We start from the raw sequence: 20,729 nt of genomic DNA, 5'->3' as shown, positions 1-20,729 counted from the left end.
AACTTATATGTGATACGTGTAACGGAAAAACACAGTTTTAAATAGCTGGCCTGTAAGTTACTATTTTCACAGCGACCTGGTTTCAATAACTTCACTAACACACTGCAACAAAATTTAAATGGAGGCCAGAAATGGCTGAATTTGGAGCGAACTTATACTACCATTCAAAAGTTTGGGGTCATTTAGAAATTTCATTATTTTTGAAAGAAGTACACTCTATACATTGTTAATGTGGTAAATAACTATTCTAGCTGCAAATATCTTGTTTTTATTGCAATATCTACATAGGTGTATAGCGGCCCATTTCTAACAACCACCATTCCAGTGTTTTAATGGTACATTGTGTTTGCTAACTGTGTAAGAAGGCTAATGGTTGTTTAGAAAACCCTAGAAAACACTTGCACAAGTACTGTATGTGACCAGAATGAACACTCATTTACAGCTGATGATACCTAGCACCTGTCCCTATTGTAAAAGCAGCTAATAGCGGTATCTATAAGGAATAGAATCAATTTTTTGCAGCAGCACGTAATATAAGGCAATAATCCCTGGCTGGATCCGTGTAATACTATATCCATAGTGCGATAGCTCACCCGTACACGAATTGCAGATAAAAGAGGTAATATTGTAGAATAAAAAATAGATTTTAACCGGCCCCGAAGGGTTTTTTTTTTGGGTACGCAGCAGCACCAATCTATGGAGGAATGCAAGCAACCCTGCCTGCTTTGATGAATTTCTGAGTGCAGACTATATTGAAAAGCATGAATCTGTCAATAATTTTTGGAAAAAAGCAATCAAGTTATATACAGCATCAAACTTCTCCTCCGCTTCTATTCTACATCTCTAGATGCAAACAACAGTCTATCCTTAAGTTCAATCGCTCTGAACAAGAAATTTTGCGGTGATTCATTATTGTTCTGTGAGATGTTAATGAGTCGGTGGAACAATTCTGAAGTACTCTCTTCTTTATAGTGCCCTTTTAAAATCATCTTCAGCTGTGGTAGGTTCAATTGACTTTTCATTTCTAGCATACTATGGAGGTTCAATCCTGGGCTGATCGCTTTCACCACCCCCTCAATGATTTCATCTGGCTGGTAGCCTTTCTGTAATCCTGCATCGATCTGGTGCAATAAGTTCATATAAGACAGTTTCTCTTTCTGCTAACATTCTCCAATCTGTCCCAGGATCTTGAATTCTTTCCTTATGGTGATTTGTGGTGCTAGAGAGGACTGTCTTCCTGATTTATCTAACCCAAGCAGATTAAAGGTTCTGTCAGAGTCTGTCACCCGTTCAGAGGTTTTGGTCGATTCCTGCTGGGCTGTTGTTAAGGCTTTGAATTGTTCTTTCAATTCCTGTAGTTCTATCTGCGGACGGAGATTTCTGCTTTTGGTAATTGGTGCCGCCCCTCCATCCTCCAACTTCAACCCAGTTAGATACTGTGTTAGCTCCTGGAGGAACATACCCATGACGTCTTCAGCTTCTTTCTCCCTTAGCTCATCCATTTTTGCATTAATGGCAGCTAAAAGTTGTCTGCGGTTGCGTGCTTTAGAAATCTGTTCTTCTGACATCTTTATTAGCGATGAGCGAACATGCTTGCCACTGCTCGGTACTCGCTCGAGATGCTCGGCGCTCTGCGAGTATTTCCTGGTTGCTCGAGCGGGAGCTCAGGTCCCCTCCCTGCATGTTTGGTGCTCTTTAGAGAGCCAATGAACATGCAGGGATTGCATGCCACACACTGTAATGCCGTAGCCATGTTGGTTGTGGCATTACAGTGATTGGCTGGCCGCACAGCGTCATCAGGTCTATATAAGACCTGGCGCCGCCATGCTTGTCACAGTCTACCCCGGAAACAGGCAGTGTAGGGAGAGATGCTGCTGAGCTAGGGAGAGATTTGCTTGTTTATTATTTAGTGTAGGTATACCACAACATCTATATATATCCAACTGAACTAACAGTCCTTCTGAGGACTAATCCAGCTGCATCTATTCAGTGGTGACAGCAGGAGTTAGGCAAGCAGGCAGTGTATGTGGCAGACTGCAGTGCATATAGCAAGAGGGTCCATTGAACATCCTGTAAGTCTAGGTATTCCACAACATACATATATATATATATATATATATATATATATATATATATATATATATATATATGTATATATACAACCTCTGGCAAAAATTATGGAATCACCGGGCTCGGAGGATGTTCATTCACTTGTTTAATGTTGTTGAAAAAAAGCAGATCACAGACATGGCACAAAACTAAAGTCATTTCAAATGGCAACTTTATGGCTTTAAGAAACACTACAAGAAATCAAGATAAAAATGTGGTACTCAGTAAGGGTAATTTTTTTCAGACCAAGCAGAGGGAAAAAATTATGGAATCACTCAATTCTGAGGAAAAAATTATGGAATCACCCTGTAAATTTTCATTTCCAAAACTAACACCTGCATCAAATTAGATCTGCTCGCTAGTCTGCAACTAAAAAGGAGTTATCACTCCTTAGAGAGCTGTTGCACCAAGTGGACAGACATGACTGGCTCCAACACGAGAGATGTCAATTGAAACAAACGAGAGGATTATCAAACTCTTAAAAGAAGGTAAATCATCACGCAATGTTGCAAAAGATGATGGTTGTTCACAGTCAGCTGTGTCTAAAATCTGGACCAAATACAAACAACATGGGAAGGTTGTTAAAGGCAAACAAACTGGTAGACTAAGGAACACATCAAAGTGTCAAGACCTGAAACTTAAAGCAATATGTCTCCAAAACGGGAAATGCACAACAAAACAAATGAGGAACGAATGGGAGGAAACTGGAGTCAATGTCTGTGACCGAACTGTAAGAAACCGCCTAAAGGAAATGTGATTTACATACAGAAAAGCTAAACAAAAGCCATCATTAACACCTAAACAGAAAAAAACAAGGTTACAATGGGCTAAGGAAAAGCAATCGTGGACTGTGGATGACTGGATGAAAGTCATATTCAGTGATGAATCGCGAATCTGCATTGGGCTAGGTGATGATGCTGGAATTTTTGTTTGGTGCCGTTCCAATGAGATTTATAAAGATGACTCCATGAAGAGAACATGCAAATTTCCACAGACATTAATGATATGGGGCTGCATGTCAGGTAAAGGCACTGGGGAGATGGCTGTCATTATATCTTCAATAAATGCCCAAGTTTACATTGATATTTTGGACAGTTTTCTTATCCCATCAATTGAAAGGATGTTTGGGGATGATGACATCATGTTTCAAGATGATAATGCATCCTGCCATAGAGCAAAAACTGTGAAAACATTCCTTGCAAGAAGACACATAAGGTCAATGTCATGGCCTGCAAATAGTCCGGATCTCAATCCAATTGAAAATCTTTGGTGGAAGTTGAAGAAAATGGTCCATGACAAGGCTCCAACCTGCAAAGCTGATCTGGCAACAGCAATCAGAGAAAGTTGCAGCCAGATTGATGAAGAGTACTGTTTGTCACTCATTAAGTCCATGCCTCAGAGACTGCAAGCTGTTATTAAAGCCAGAGGTGGTGCAACAAAATACTAGTGATGTATTGGAGTGTTGTTTTGTGTGTTTGTTTTTCATGATTCCATAATTTTTTCCTCAGACTTGAGTGATTCCATAATTTTTTCCCTCTGCTTGGTCTGAAAAAAATTACGCTTACTGAGTACTACATTTTTTATCTTGATTTCTTTTAGTGTTTCTTAAAGCCCTAAAGTTGCCATTTGAAATTACTTTAGTTTTGTGCCATGTCTGGAATCTGCTTTGTTTTCAACAACATTAAACAACTGAATGAACGTCCTCCGAGCCTGGTGATTCCATCATTTTTGTCAGGGGTTGTGTGTATATATATATATATATATATATATATATATACAGGGTGGTCCAAAAGTAGGTGGACAGAAAGTGTAATAAGGTTATGAAGGGGGAGATTTATCTGCTGTTACAGATATTTCTAGAAATAGCCCCAGGTATCAGGGCCAGAGATAATTTTTTTTATCTTAATCCTGATTATTTGCTGAAAAAGCAATTCAGAGAACTTTTGCTTGTTGCCACTGCAGAAAAAAATCCAGGAATTTGTAATGAACGTGGAAAATATTGGCCTCCATTTAAATTTTGTTAGTGAAGTTATTGACACCAGGTTGCTGTGAAAAATAGTAACCTACAGGCCAGCTATGTAAACCTGTGGTTTTCCGTCACACGTATCACATATAATCTTCCACAGTGCATAACTTGATTGATTTCTCCCATGCATTCACTGACCGATTCATAATTGTGAATTCAGATTGCAAGAACAAAAGTAACAGTCGTCACTATGGTTCTTTTGCTTTCGCCATACCGTAGGAATCCCATAACTGAAAACTTTTCTCTTACCCTTGAACCAATTTCGGAGGTCCTCAACACACCGTTTGCACCTTTTATGAGGTGTCCAAACTTTATTTTGATCTCCAAGTTTTAGTACGAAGTGTGCGAAGTATACTTTTTTTCACAAAGTCTGTAATATTCAGTTGTTGATTCAACACTGTATATTCGCCACAAATTAAACAGAAACGGTCAGGCGAATTAATACACTACCACAAAGCCATAACGCTAATTTGGGGAAACACGGTTGATGAATGAAATTCCAATGCAAGTTTCTTGAAAGCATAACGACCTTTCATTATGTCACTAACTAATGACCATTTACATATTGTTATTGAGCAATAACAATAGGGCCACTCCTTACCCTATTGTGGGTTTCATGTACTTCCAGTCTTGTATGACTGTTTTAAGTGTTTTTAAATTGTTCTTACAGTCTTTGTCAATAAAATTATATATTTTTGCATATTTATTTGGTGATCCCTATTTATAGCATGGCTTTTCTCTTTGTTTTATTGCAGTTACTAACCACCTGACTGGCACCAGTCAATCACGCAGTTCCTATTGATGTTAATGGGGAAAGAAAATAAGCTGCCTGCCGATGATTCACACCAGAGTTTGTAGAAGAATCTATAGGTTTGTGGCAAGTCCTGACATTTAGGATTTTTTTCAATATTTTTTTCGTTATCAAAACACCAAAATACATGGAAATTATATGAAAACAATCAAACAGCTTTTTAGTCGCAGACCAGTGTAATTTTTAATGGTGATTTGTAATTAGAAATTCTTCAAAGCTCGCAGGGTTGCTTGCGTTCCTCCACAGTTTAGTGCTGCAACATACTAAAAAAATTCTTCTGGGCCGGTTAAAATCTATTTTTTATTCTACAATATTACCTCTCTTATCTGAAATTCGTGTACGAGAGAGCTATCACAGTATGGATAGCTGTAACGGGTCTGGGAGGCGGAACCTCTGAGCAACTATACAAGGGGGCGGTCCTTGTAAGGAAGCGGGTGGCGCCCAGGGAAGATGGGCAGGTAGTCACAGCAAGTGACCGGGGCAGTCTCTGGGTAAACGGGCAGGAGGTCACGGCAAGTGACCGGGACAGTCTCTGGGTAACGGGCAGGTGGTCACGGCAAGTGACCGGGACAGTCTCTGGGTAAACGGGCAGGAGGTCACGGCAAGTGACCGGGACAGTCTCTGGATAACGGGCAGGTGGTCACGGCAAGTGACCGGGACAGTCTCTGGATAACGGGCAGGTGGTCACGGCAAGTGACCGGGACAGTCTCTGGGTAACGGGCAGGTGGTCACGGCAAGTGACCGGGGCAGTCTCTGGGTAAAGGGCAGGTACGACCTGTGACGGCTGAGCCTCCAGGTAGGCTAGCAGGCGAGTAGCAGATGTGTGCTCCCAGGTGAGCAGGCGAGAGTCTCTGGACAGGCAGGTGGTCACAGCACGTGACGGCGGAGCCTCCAGGTAGGCCAGCAGGCGAGTAGCAGATGTGTGCTCCCAGGTGAGCAGGCGAGAGTCTCTGGACAGGCAGGTGGTCACAGCACGTGACGGCGGAGCCTCCAGGTAGGCTAGTAGATGAGCGCTCCCAGGTGAGCGGGCAAGAGTCTCTGGACTGGCAGGTGGTCACAGCACGTGACGACGGAGCCTCCAGGTAGGCTAACAGGCAGGTAGCAGATGAGTGCTCCCAGGTGAGCGGGCAAGCTGGTCCATAGATAGACTGACTGGTGTCGGAAGGCAGACCGTCGGACCTCAGGCTAGCAAGCAGGTAAGCGGATAACAGGCAGGAATCAGACAGCAAACTGGCAGGAAACTGGCAGGTAACTGGCAGGTAACTGGAAACGGGACCTGAGGGCTGAAGCAGAGTAGTGAACAGTGCAACAACATTGCTCGGGCACCTCCATTTTGGAGGAGGTGCCTTATATATGGAGGGATCCTCCGGCCATTGGCCGGGGACTCCTTAGGGCGGCGTGCGCGGCCCCTTTAAGAGAGGGGGAGCGCGCGCGCCCTAAGCACAGTGACCGGGGGAGAGCGCGCGCTGCAAGCAGAGCGGGAGGAAGCCGCCGGGCACGGAGCAGAGAGGTGAGGGGAACAGCGTCCCTGCCTAGCAGGAGGCAGGGAGGCCGACGCTACAGTACCCCCCTTTAGGCCCCCCCTTTTTTAGGCCAGACAGAAATTTACCAAGGATGAGAGGGGCATGGATGTTCTCCCGGGGCTCCCATGTTCTCTCCTCAGGACCAAACCCCTTCCAATCCACTAGAAAAAAGGTCTTTCCTCTTACCCTTTTGGTGGCCAGAATGTTCTCTACCTCAAACTCGTCTTCAGCAGAAACCGGAGCAGGGGGCGTACCTGTAGACTTGGAAAAGGAGTTAAGTACCACGGGTTTGAGAAGAGATACATGGAAGGAGTTAGGGATCCGTAAGTTGGCCGGGAGTTTCAATTTATAGTCCACCGAGTTGATCTGTTTGATAACCTCCAGTGGGCCGATGAACCGAGGCCCTAACTTATAGGAAGGAATCTTGAGCCGGACATATTTGGATGAGAGCCAGACTTTATCTCCGGGACGAAATTGTGGGGAATCCAGGCGTTTTTTGTCAGCGTGTCTCTTCATCCGCTCGGACGACTGAAGGAGTGCGGATCGGGTACTCTCCCAAATGGAGGAAAATTTGCTAACAAGAGATTTCGCAGCCGGGTTGTCCACAGAGGTGGAGACAGGAAAAGGGATCCGAGGATGCTGACCGAAGACTACAAAAAACGGGGATTTAGAGGAAGATTCGCTCTCGTGATTGTTGTAAGAGAACTCGGCCCATGGTAGGAGATCCACCCAGTCAGAATGGTGGGTATTAACGAAGTGCCGGAGGTAACTGGTCAGATTCTGATTGATCCGCTCCAATTGACCATTGGACTGTGGGTGGTAAGCGGAGGAGAAGTCCAGGGTGACGTCGAGCAGTTTACATGTGGCTCTCCAGAAGCGTGAGGTGAACTGAACCCCACGATCCGACACGATGTGGAGAGGCAGACCATGGAGACGGAAGATGTGGCAGATAAAGTCTTTAGCTAGCTCAGGTGCAGACGGGAGGCCTGGCAGGGGAATGAAATGAGCCATTTTGGAAAAGCGGTCAGCGACCACCCAAATGACTGTACAACCGGCAGAGACGGGGAGATCTGTTATGAAGTCCATAGCTATATGCTGCCACGGGGCAGCAGGTACTGGCAGAGGGAGAAGGCGGCCGGCAGGCAGGTGTCTCGGAACTTTGTTGCGGGCGCAGGACACACAGGCAGAAACAAAGTCTATTACGTCCTTGTGCAGGGTAGGCCACCAGTAGTGCCGGGTAATAAGCTGGAGGGTCTTTTTCTGACCGGCGTGCCCAGCTAGCTTAGACGAGTGACCCCAGTGTAGAATCTTCTCCCGATCGGACACCGTTACGAACGTCTTACCGGGAGGGAGACGATTTAGACTCACGGGGGCTACCTGCATTACTCTGGCGGGATCGATGATGTGTTTAGGCTCCTCCTCAAGATCAGACACCAGAAAGGATCGGGACAGGGCGTCAGCTTTGATGTTTTTGTCAGCCGGGCGAAAATGAAGAATGAAATCAAAGCGGGCAAAAAACAAGGACCACCGAGCTTGGCGCGGGTTAAGTCTCTGGGCGCTCTGGAGATATGCCAAGTTCTTGTGGTCAGTGTAAATTATTACCGGGTGAAGAGCCCCCTCGAGCAGGTATCGCCACTCCTCCAGTGCCATCTTAATGGCCAACAATTCTCGGTCTCCTATAGAATAGTTGCGCTCAGAAGAGGAGAAAAGTTTGGAGAAAAAGCCGCAGGTTACCTTTCTTCCAGAAGATGACTTTTGGGTAAGTACCGCCCCAGCTCCGGAGGAGGAGGCATCAACTTCTAGGAAGAATTGTTTGTTGCCGTCTGGACGATGCAGCACCGAGGCGGAGGAGAAGGCCTGTTTTAAGGAAAGAAAGGCCTCCTCTGCTTCGGGCGGCCATTCTCTGGGGTTCGTACCTTTACGGGTGAGCGCAGAGATAGGGGCGGTCCGGGAAGAGAAGTGCGGTATGAACAGGCGGTAATAGTTGGCGAAGCCCAGGAACCGCTGAATAGCCTTCAACCCCTCTGGTCGGGGCCACTTCTGGATGGCAGACAGTTTCTCAGGATCCATTTGTAGACCTGTCTGAGAGATTATGTAGCCCAGAAATGGAAGAGAGGTCTGCTCAAAGATGCATTTCTCATATTTAGCGAAGAGGTGGTTCTGCCTGAGCCTGAGCAGGACCTGACGAACGTCCGTCCGGTGAGTAGGAAGATCCGGAGAGAAGACCAAGATGTCGTCCAGGTACACCACCACGCAGGAGTAGAGAAGATCACGGAAGATGTCATTGACCAACTCTTGAAAGACGGCAGGAGTGTTACAGAGACCGAAGGGCATCACAAGGTACTCATAGTGGCCGTCCCGGGTGTTGAATGCCGTCTTCCACTCATCCCCCTGACGGATACGGACCAGGTTATACGCCCCACGGAGATCCAGTTTGGTGAAGATTCTAGCCCCCCTCAGACGGTCAAATAATTCAGGAATGAGCGGAAGGGGGTATTTATTCTTCACAGTAATCTGGTTTAGGCCTCTATAGTCTATACATGGACGGAGTGAGCCGTCCTTCTTTTTGACAAAGAAGAAGCCTGCTCCCGCCGGGGAGGTAGATTTCCGGATAAATCCCCGGGCCAGGTTCTCCTCAATATATTCAGACATGGACCGGGTCTCTGCAGCGGACAAAGGGTAGATTCGCCCACGGGGAGGAGTAGAGCCGGGCATCAGCTCGATTGGGCAGTCGTATGGTCTATGAGGAGGTAAAGTCTCTGCCTCTTTTTATTGAAGACATCCGCATAAGACCAATAGGGAACCGGAAGACCGGGCAGATTGGCTGGGGTAGGAGAAGGACGGGCAGGACGAATGGGAACTAGACAAGTCTTATGGCAGTCCTGTCCCCAGCGAAGGACTTCTCTGGTCTGCCAGTCAAGCACGGGTGCATGTTTCTGGAGCCAAGGCAGGCCAAGCAATAGTGCGTGAGAGAGTCCAGGCAGAACATGAAAGGAGATGCTCTCAGAATGCAGCATTCCCACCTGTAGAATCAGAGATTCGGTGATGAGTTGGATGGGATGTGGTAAGAGGCCCCCATCCACGGCGGCGACAGATAAAGGTACGGCCAGAGGTTTGGTGGGAATGCGGTATTTTTCTACCAGGGATTGAGAGATAAGATTTCCAGCAGCTCCTGAGTCAAGTTGAGCCAGTTCAAAATAGCGGTTCTCTCCGCAGAAGATAGAGACAGACAGCATCAGGGATGGAGAGGGTTTACTTTTGTCTAGGGCGACCTCTCTGAGCGATCCTAGACACAGGCGTTTCCCGACCTCTCTGGGCAGGAACGGATCCGGTGCTCCTTACTGCCACAGTAGAAACAGCTCCCCTCGGCACGGCGTAAGTCTTGACGGGTCTTGACCATCTTGGTCTGGTCGACCTGCATAGGCTCAGGTGAGTGTGCCTGGGGAGTAACAGAGGGAGTGACGGGTCTCCGGAAGGTAGGGGCTAGACGTGGAAACCTCCTCTCACGGGTGACCTCCTTGGCGCGCTCCTGGAACCGGATGTCAATCTGGGTGGCAAGTGTAATTAAGTCGTCGAGAGTGGTAGGAATGTCCCGACCGGCGAGTTCATCTTTAATACGGCCGGACAGACCCTCCCAGAAGACGGACACCAGGGCGTCGTTATCCCAGGCCAGCTCCGAAGCAAGGGTACGGAACCGTATGGCATATTGGCCCACGGTGAGGCGGATGAGGTCTTCCGTCCGGGTTCGTCGAAGACCTTCCGGAAAGCCGTGAGAAAGGCTGGCAGGTCGGACACCAGGGGATCTCCTCTCTCCCATAGAGGATTTAGCCAAGCCAGTGCCTCCCCCGTGAGATGGGACATGATGAAGGCTACCTTGGCCCGGTCGGAATTAAATTGGTGGGACAGGAGTTCAAAGTGCAGGGTGCACTGGTTTATGAAGCCCCGAGCTTGAGCGGAGTCACCTCCGAAGCGAGGAGGTGCAGAAAGCCGGGTTCCGGAGCAGGATACCATGGTATTGGTGGACAGGGGAGCAGCCGGGCTGCGAGTCATGACACTAGCGGTGGTTGCTGGCGGAGCAGTCAAAGTGTCCAGGCGAGAATTGACATTCCGCAGGTGACCCAGGATGGACTCCTGTTGGGACCTCTGTCGGGACAGTTCATGACAAAGGTCCGAGAGCGAGGGAGCTTGGGTGCCACCGGGTTCCATGGCCCGAGCAAACTGTAACGGGTCTGGGAGGCGGAACCTCTGAGCAACTATACAAGGGGGCGGTCCTTGTAAGGAAGCGGGTGGCGCCCAGGGAAGATGGGCAGGTAGTCACAGCAAGTGACCGGGGCAGTCTCTGGGTAAACGGGCAGGAGGTCACGGCAAGTGACCGGGACAGTCTCTGGGTAACGGGCAGGTGGTCACGGCAAGTGACCGGGACAGTCTCTGGGTAAACGGGCAGGAGGTCACGGCAAGTGACCGGGAAAGTCTCTGGATAACGGGCAGGTGGTCACGGCAAGTGACCGGGACAGTCTCTGGGTAACGGGCAGGTGGTCACGGCAAGTGACCGGGGCAGTCTCTGGGTAAAGGGCAGGTACGACCTGTGACGGCTGGTCCTCCAGGTAGGCTAGCAGGCGAGTAGCAGATGTGTGCTCCCAGGTGAGCAGGCGACAGTCTCTGGACAGGCAGGTGGTCACAGCACGTGACGGCGGAGCCTCCAGGTAGGCTAGCAGGAGAGTAGCAGATGTGTGCTCCCAGGTGAGCAGGCGAGAGTCTCTGGACAGGCAGGTGGTCACAGCACGTGACGGCGGAGCCTCCAGGTAGGCTAGCAGGCGAGTAGCAGATGTGTGCTCCCAGGTGAGCAGGCGAGAGTCTCTGGACAGGCAGGTGGTCACAGCATGTGACGGCGGAGCCTCCAGGTAGGCTAGTAGATGAGCGCTCCCAGGTGAGCGGGCAAGAGTCTCTGGACTGGCAGGTGGTCACAGCACGTGACAACGGAGCCTCCAGGTAGGCTAACAGGCAGGTAGCAGATGAGCGCTCCCAGGTGAGCGGGCAAGCTGGTCCATAGACAGACTGACTGGTGTTGGAAGGCAGACCGTCGGACCTCAGGCTAGCAAGCAGGTAAGCGGATAACAGGCAGGAATCAGACAGCAAACTAGCAGGAAACTGGCAGGTAACTGGCAGGTAACTGGAAACGGGACCTGAGGGCTGAAGCAGAGTAGTGAACAGTGCAACAACATTGCTCGGGCACCTCCATTTTGGAGGAGGTGCCTTATATATGGAGGGATCCTCCGGCCATTGGCCGGGGACTCCTTAGGGCGGCGCGCACGGCCCCTTTAAGAGAGGGGGAGCGCGCGCGCCCTAAGCACAGTGACCGGGGGAGAGCGCGCGCTGCAAGCAGAGCGGGAGGAAGCCGCCGGGCACGGAGCAGAGAGGTGAGGGGAACAGCGTCCCTGCCTAGCAGGAGGCAGGGATGCCGACTCTACAATAGCGCATTACACGGATCCAGCCAGGGATTATTGCCTTATCCTGCGTGCTGCTGCTGCAAAAAAAATCGATTCTATTCCCTACAGATACCGCTGTTAGCTGCTTTTACAATAAGGACATGTGCTGAGTATCTTCAGTTGGAAATGAGTGTTAATTCTGGTCACATATATATCTTCCTTAGTGCATAACTTGATTGATTTTTTCCAAGCACTCATTGACTGATCCATAATTTTTAACGGTGATCTATAATTAGAAATTCATCAAAGCAGGCAGGGTTGCTTGCATTCGTTCCCAGTTTGGTGCTGTCACATACCAAAAAAAAACCTTCAGGTCCTGTTAAAATCTATTTTATATTCTACAATATTACCTCTCTTATCTGCAATTCATGTACAGGTGAGCTATCACACTATGGATAGCGTATTACACGGATTCAGCCAGGGATTATTGATTTATGCTGCAAAAAAATCTATTCTATTCCCTATTCATACCGCTGTTTGCTTCATTTACAGTAGCAACAGGTGCTTGGTGGTAACATCTTCTGGAAATGAGTGTTCATTCTGGTCATATACATCTCATCCACAGTCCATAACTAGATTGATATTTTCCATACACTCATTGACCGGTTCATAATTTTTATGGTGCTCTGTACTCAGAAATGAATCAAACTTGACAGAAATTTATCATAGTTGACAGAAATTCATCGAAGTTGGCAGAAGTTTTCCAAATTTGACAGAAATTAATCAAAATTAACAAAATTTACTGATTTAATGGGTTCATTTGCAGTTTCTCTTTAGCTTTCATATATAAGAGGTAGTGGTGGGAGACTTGATGCTACTGAAGCTGAAATTACCACTTCAGAACTTTCTGGTACATTGTTTTCATCCATTTCTGATTGCTTCTTGAAGTAGGTTGGGGTCATTGTCCTGCTGGAAGACTCAGAACCTAGGATGCAAATGCAGCTTTCTGACACTGGGCAGTACAGTGCTACCCAAAATCCTTTGGGAATCTTCACATTTCATGATGCCTTGCACAAAGTCAAGGCACCCTGTGCCAGAGGCAGCCAGACAACCCCTAAATATCTTTGAACCTCCACCATATTTGACTGTAAGTACTGTGTTCTTTTATTTGTAGGCCTCATTCCATTTACAGTAAACAGTTAAATGATATGCTTTACCAAAAAGCTCTATCTTGGTCTCATCTGTCCCCAAGATGCCTGCTGGCCCTTTAAACATAGTGGAGGCCGCCTGTTGGCATTCTATAAATCGTGAGGGCCGCCTGCTGGACATCCAAATTTCAAATTTTACAGAATATATATGAAAAAGAAAATTTTACCACATCAGATGGATTGCATATTGCAGTAGCAATGTACGGTTATGCAAAGCATAGCTGGCTGATGGCCTTCTTACAATAGTGAGGGCCAACTGCTGGCCCTCCAACAATAGTAAGGGCCGTCTGATGGCCCTGTAAAAATAGGCTTTGTGACTTTCAGAGTCCCTCCTTCATAAATGAAGCAGGATGTGTCTGATCATGTCTCACACACCACATGGCCAGATAAGGTAGTAAAATGTTAAAATTACATTTACTGGTGAATGTAGTTTTCACTGTTGAAAGCAATACGAAAGTGCAAAAATGCAGCAAAAACACTACGTGTGAACATAGCCCAAGGTGTGGAGGAGCATTTTTGTTTTTTGTTCTTTATTTTGCCTTATATTCAAGTCATTACTCTGGAAAGTATGTTGCTTAACATTTTTTCCACGATAATCCATTTTAGCTTTGTTTTTGTATGTTTTATTGTGAGTCCGTAAAAGTGGTGTAATACTCTGACAACATTGTTCACAGCAGTGACCTGGGATTCAGAGATGCTTCCAGGGGTCTTCCCCATGCTGATCCCATGTTATTTCAGTACTGTTTCCATCAATTTGACCAATTTTTAGGCCTCCAGGGGGGAAACTGGAAAAATGCTCGAGTTTCCCATTGACTTACATTGTACACATTACTCAGGTTGCGCACCTGAGCATTATGATTTACTCGACCCGAGTAACGAATATCCGAGCATTTTTGTGCTCGCTCATCACTACTGTGCATCCATTTGAAACGTATCAACATTTTTATGATTTGTGGAATATCACAAATGAATGTATACGTTTTGACTTGCATACTTGATTATACTTTTTTTCTAATCTTTAACAATCCATTTAATTGACTAAAATGTAAGAGTATATTCACTATCACCCGGTCAGGCTGGAAACTCACCAAGAGGCTTCTGGATCACACTAGGCAAATAACTCTTTCACCAGGCATTAGTGTTTATCACTAGATCATCCATTTTCATTAGGGGCTGTAAATTGTCATCTAGAGACATAAAAGACGCATACAATCTGCACTCATATCTCCCAGGAACATTTAATTGAAATATTTTCCAGTAAATTATGACTTGTACATCATAAATGCTAATCATAAGTACACTCGAAGCAATTCCTCACCACCCTGTTGTATCCAACTGTATTTCTTAACCTTGGCCAAAATTTTCTTCTACTGGACTCTTTTTTGGGCCATCAATAATGTATTTACAAAATTGGACATGGAACATATTTATTAGTTATACTGATACCATTATCTACACCAAGAGCTAAACTGAATGGAAAATTTTTTTTTTTGCAATACCAGCAAAGGCAGTTTCAGTTCCATCTTATTCATTATTAAAGGAGTTTTCCAGTGCTACAATATTGATGACCTATCCTAAGAAAAGGTCATCAATATAAGATTGTTGGGAGGACAACAGCCAGCACCCCTAGCTAGCCGCTGTTACAGAGGTCTGGTGGTGGCTGGATGTAAAAAAATGTATTACCACCGCTCCGTCACAATTTTTAGTGGTCTTTCCCAGGTGTTGCAGATCAGCTCCTTCTCACATGAACAAATTTGGAAACATGCTTGGGGGTCACTGTTTATTTGGAAAACTACTGACTGTAGAGGTCATGCAACACAAAAATGTCATGTGACCCTATGGAAATAGCAGAGCTGAAATCACTCAAACTGCACAGCCATGTTATATGAGTATTGATTATTTTTATTTTCTGTGAGGTACTGAAGTGATTAATTAAGGGTTGTCCAGTAGTAGACAATCCCTTTAAGTCTTTGTTGCTTTCAGTTGAGGCTCCAGTGTTATTTTCCCTCGTAGCCACAAAGCTTATTTCCTTTAGTTGAACTTATCTGTGTCGCTTCGATCTTTGTTCCAAATCTCTTTCCTAAAGTTCCTGCAATAATTAGTGCCTTACAGGAATACATGCAAGCTGCAGAAGACAAACTGACAAAATGTTAAATAAATTTTTTTCGATTTCGTAATATGTATACACACACATACACTGCTCAAAAAAATAATGGGAACATTTAAACCACAGAATATAACTCCAAGTAAATCAAACTTCTGTGAAATCAAACTGTCCACTTAGGAAGCTACACTGATTGACAATCAATTTCACATGCTGTTGTGCAAATGGAATAGAAAATAGATAGAAATTATTGGCAATTATCAAGACACCCTCAATAAAGGAGTGGGGGCCACAGACCACATCTCAGTACCAATGCTTTCTGGCTGATGTTTTGGTCACTTTTGAATGTTGGTTGTGCTTTCACACTCGTGGTAGCATGAGACGGACTCTACAATCCACAGAAGTTGCTCAGGTAGTGCAGCTGTTCCAGGATGGCACATCAATTCGAGCTGTGGCAAGAAGGTTTGCTGTGTCTGTCAGCGTAGTGTCCAGAGGCTGCAGGCGCTACCAGGAGACAGGCCAGTACACCAGAAGACGTGGAGGAGGCCGTAGGGGGGCAACAACCCAGAAGCAGGACCGCTACCTCTGCCTTTGTGCAAGGAGGAACACTGCCAGAGCCCTGCAAAATGACCTCCAGCAGGCCACAAATGTGCATGTGTCTGCACAAACGGTTAGAAACCGACTCCATGAGGGTGGTATGAGGGCCTGACATCCACAGATGGTGGTTGTGCTAACAGCCCAACACCGTGCAGGACGCTTAGCATTTGCCACAGAACACCAGGATTGGCAAAGTCGCCACTGGCGCCCTGTGCTCTTCACAGATGAAAGCAGGTTCACACTGAGCACATGTGACAGACGTGACAGAGTCTGGAGATGCCGTGGAGAGCGATCTGCTGCCTGCAACATCCTTCAGCATGACCGGTTTGGCAGTGGGTCAGTAATGGTGTGGGGTGGCATTTTTTGGAGGGCCGCACAGCCCTCCATATGCTCGCCAGAGGTAGCCTGACTGCCATTAGGTACCGAGATGAGATCCTCAGACCCCTTGTGAGACCATATGCTGGTGCGGTTGGTCTCACAACCTAATGCAGGACAATGCCAGACCTCATGCGGCTGGAGTGTGTCAGCAGTTCCTGCAAGATGAAGGCATTGAAGCTATGGACTGGCCCGCCTGTTCCCCAGACCTGAATCCGATTGAGCACATCTGGGACATCATGTCTCGCTCCATCCACCAATGTCACGTTGCACCACAGACTGTCCAGTAGTTGGCGGATGCTTTAGTCCAGGTCTGGGAGGAGATCCCACAGGAGACCATCCGCAACCTCATCAGGAGCATGCCCAGGCATTGTAGGGAGGTCATACAGGCACGTGGAGGCCACACACAATACTGAGCCTCATTTTGACTTGTTTTAAGGACATTACATCAAAATTGGATCAGCCTGTAGTGTGTTTTTCCACTTTAATTTTGGGGGTGACTATAAATCCAGGCCTCCATTGGTTAATAAATTTGATTTCCATTAATGATTTTTGTGTGATTTTGTTGTCAGCACATTCAACTTTATACAGAGCAAAGTATTCAATGAGAATATTTCATTCATTCAGATCTAGGATGTGTTATTTGAGTGTTCCCTTTATTTTTTTGAGAAGTGTATATATACACTATGCAATGTTAATAAACTATAAGCAAAAGTATCCAGTCTTTAGGTACAATATTTAGGGGATACAATTTAGTTTGAATCCTTCTTTTATATGGAACCTGAGAAGGCCCTTGCAAAACACACTTCTCAACACAGAGTGTCACGGGTTTACTGTGACAGAGAGGGGCCAGAAGACTGACTGATTTCATGTACTCCTGTACTGATCAAAAGCACTTCTCCTTCATATTAAACGGTGCAGATTTCTGTTAGAAGTACAGGGGTTAATCTGTTCAGCTTGGAGTCTCTGAAGCTTCTCAGCTTGGATGATCTCAGCTGTTCAGTATTGACCACTGCCCTCTCCTATATATACTCTCCTCTGGCAATCTGGATTGCCAGTGTTATGTCTTGTACTGCCTGGTGTGGAGTGGAGGAGACAATTGTTGGTAGAGGCGTTTGGAGTGTTTATCTTTGACTGTTACTAGTTGTTTCGGCTGTGTGCAAATCCTCATCATCACCTACTTAGTTTCCCTTCCCCGGTGTTCCTCTCTGTTGTCACCGAGTGCATATATGTGTGTTTGGTATTTTCATTTATCCCTGTACGTCCTTCCTTGTTTGTCTGGTTTGTGTATATACATACACTATTCCTCCCCACTTCCCTGGGTGGGGGAGGGGACAGATATAGGGCTGATTCAGAAGTTCAGCACGGTACGTGGCCCTAGAATCTTCACCATCAGAAGTAATCTGGGGAGCAGGGATAGCTAGGGCGCCCCTAGCATTGGGGACAGGGAAGGATCCCCTGGCCCCAGGTAATTTGACAGAATCATGACATTGAGATTACAACACCAAGATAGAAAAATTGTGGAATTATGGAAATTACAGGTTGGACATGTTAATTATATGCAAACAATGAAAAAATAGAAACATAATTATCAAAACAGCTCAATTTATTCAGCATCAAATATGAGCTCCACATGCAGAAATCCCCACACTTACATGTCTTGGCTGCTATTAGTAAGGTTATTACTGATTGTCTGAGGGATGTTCTGCCACGCTGAATGCACTTGGGCAAATAATCAAGACCTGCTGCTGGCAGCTCCCATTGTAATTGCCGACCAATGATGTCCCAGTTGTCATTGATGGGAGACAAGTCTGGAGACGCTGTAGCCCATAGTAGCACATATAGGCCACACAGGCTGGTCACAATAGCACGAGCAACACACAGCCTGATATTGTCATATTAGAAGACAGCTCCTGGGACAAATTGGGGAATTGGCTGTACCATTAGTACCACAACCAAATTAATACAACGCCGAGCTGTTAGTGTACCTAGAATAAAGACTATAGGGGTCTGGCTATTGTACCCCACACCATAATTCTGGTAGCATTACCGGTGTAACGTTCCCATGTGAAGGCCTCTTCATTGTGTTACCTACGAGGTCTCATTAAATTTGAAGAATGGCACATAGTGATTCATTCTGTATTGCAAGTGAAATTGGATGTCACAAACCATGCCTAAGGTGTAAAACAGTGTCTACGCAAACTATGAGAAAGTGTTTGCACAACATTGGGCTCTGAACCAAGCATCCAGCTACAGGTTTCCCATTAACCCCACACCTCTGTTCTCAAAGGTTGTCATGGTGCAGAGCAAGATGGAAATGGAGGATGGAATGGAGGGCTATCCTCTTCAGCGATAAGTCCTGCTTTTGTCTTAGACCAAATAATGGCCGGATATTAGTCTACAGATCAGGTGGGCAATACCATGAAGAGGCCTTCGTGAGGGAATGTGAAATTGCCCTGGGAGCCATTTTGCAACATACAATGCCAGGCCACATGTTGTTCAAGCTACTGTGAGCCGCTTGCGTACCCTAAATGTTCTACCATGGCGTGCATAATTCCATGACGTTTTCTTATTGGTGTTGCAATTTCAATGTTGAGGAGTGTATTAAAGGATTATTCCCAAATTAACAAGTTAACTTTCTGATCACTGGGGGTCTGACCTCTGGGACCTCCAGGGATCTGGAAAACAAAGCTCCTCAGCCCTATCCTAAATGTAGCTGAGGTGCACATGCTCAGCCTTTACTCCATTCATTCTCTGTGGGATTGCTGGAGAAAGCCAAGTACTGTTTTCCGCTATCTCTGACTGTCCCATAGACAGTGAATGGAGCAAATGTTAAGCATTTACACATCTGCTTCATTCTAAGGATCACTACAGCCGGACTCCCAGCGATCAACAAGTTATCCCTTTTCCTATAGATAGGGAATAACTTATTTTTGGAAAAACCTTTTAAGCTCCTGAGCCACCTCATACAGCTCCTTCCAACTTTTGCTGTACATATACAACAAATGTCAGTAAGGGGTTAAAGAAAGCAGAAATCTTATAAACCATAAGGAATTGATACAGAAAGTATATTAGAAAATTACATAACTTTTCATTATACCTAGAATAACTTCATTTGCTGAACTAGAAAACGTCCTTAACGGCATTCTTATAACTATTGTCATGTTAAATTGTAATATTAGCCTTCAGATGGGAGCAATTTGGGTAATAGAGAAGCAGCAATGGGGAATTCAGATTCCTTTGAAGAGAACAGAGAGGTCGTCACATTGCGCTGACAGGAGTTGAATAGACAGCTATTGAGGGAATAACTGGATATTAGTGAATTACCTATAATGCAATTTTCATTTGTACAAGCATTGGTTCAGCAAGGGGGAGCCTATGCTAGAAGACAACTAATAGTGCCTAAAAACAACCAGGATTCATTCATGACCAAGAGAAAAAAAAAGATAGAAAAAAAGTTTTATGGGAATGTAACCTAATCTATATAAACATGTTGTTTCGCTCATTAACTATTGTTATATTGCTGTATAAATAAAAGTTCTTCCGGACGACAGTCATGACTCTACAGCCCTTTATTTTTGCTTTTCCACCCTTTGTTTTCTCTTAAGCTTTTATAGCGTGCTTTATATGACCTGTAGTTGCCTTGTCCTTCAGAACATGTTTGTAGCCTTGTAAACTGGTCTGAACCCCGAGTGGAGTCATGGTGGAATCTCAGATATAAATAAGTGTGAATCACCATGGTGGTAATAGAGGGTGATCAGTATATTTCCGTGTCCTAAGATGCCCCAAGCTGTGTAATTGAATTAAACAATGTGTGTTTTTGGAAGAAGAAAAAAAAAAATAAAGAAGCAAGAAATGACTGATCGGACCAGTTTACTGGGATGAGTATGAGATCAGCTCCAAGGACTGGAATCTTCCGTGTGTTCAGCATCAAGTTTACTAGAAGTATTTAGTGTTTTTCTTACATAAAAGACAAACCATGGATGGTGCAATCGAAACATAGGAACCATAGATATGAAAAATTACACCATCTGTGATATCCAGCAAGGGGCGCCATTATTTATAGAGAGGTAATAACGCTGTAATGTTACAGAGCTAAAAGAACCTCTAAAAATGTCTGCATTCCCAAATTAGTAGGGTTATGGAAAAGATCAGAGATTCACCATAACGAGGTAAAAAGCTGGATTTATGGGTTTTTTTTCCCTTTGAGATGCGCTTAAAATGGCCTTGAAATGTTTATATCCCATTTGCAATGTGATACCTTGCCTCAATAAATTGAAAAAATATCCCTAAGACTACTTGATTGTAAGTAGCAAAACAAAAAGTATAAATACAAATGTATCTGGGTCTTCTGAAATGAAAAATAGGTCATTGCCATGGAGCAAAGGAAATAGTTTGAGAAGTAGTAAACTGAAAGAGAAGATGGATGGATATGTGGATGGATAGAATTAAAGAACCATTGCTAAAAAATAGAGGTGGGTGGAGGACAGTTAACCAGATGTCCTGAGAATTATAGTATAATCCAAGAAAAAAAGGTAGTACTACTCCAT

The 20,729-nt window shown here is 45.4% G+C and overlaps 1 long non-coding RNA gene across 1 annotated transcript in view; it reads left to right on the top strand.

Annotated features, from left to right (window-relative positions):
• Positions 1 to 20,729, top strand: part of LOC141168365 (uncharacterized) — a 172,584-nt gene that overhangs the window by 100,045 nt on the left and 51,810 nt on the right. The window contains exon 2 of the long non-coding RNA XR_012252107.1: positions 4,891 to 5,005. This is a non-coding gene — a long non-coding RNA (uncharacterized lncRNA). The remainder of the gene's footprint in view (positions 1 to 4,890; positions 5,006 to 20,729) is intronic.

The sequence above is a fragment of the Phyllobates terribilis genome, unplaced genomic scaffold (genome assembly GCF_046119375.1).
Source record: "Phyllobates terribilis strain yellow unplaced genomic scaffold, ASM4611937v1 Scaffold_1__5_contigs__length_1240528914, whole genome shotgun sequence".
NCBI lineage: Eukaryota > Metazoa > Chordata > Amphibia > Anura > Dendrobatidae > Phyllobates > Phyllobates terribilis.
Note: the sequence above shows the minus strand (reverse complement) of the source record. Positions and strands in the feature narration are given on the sequence as shown.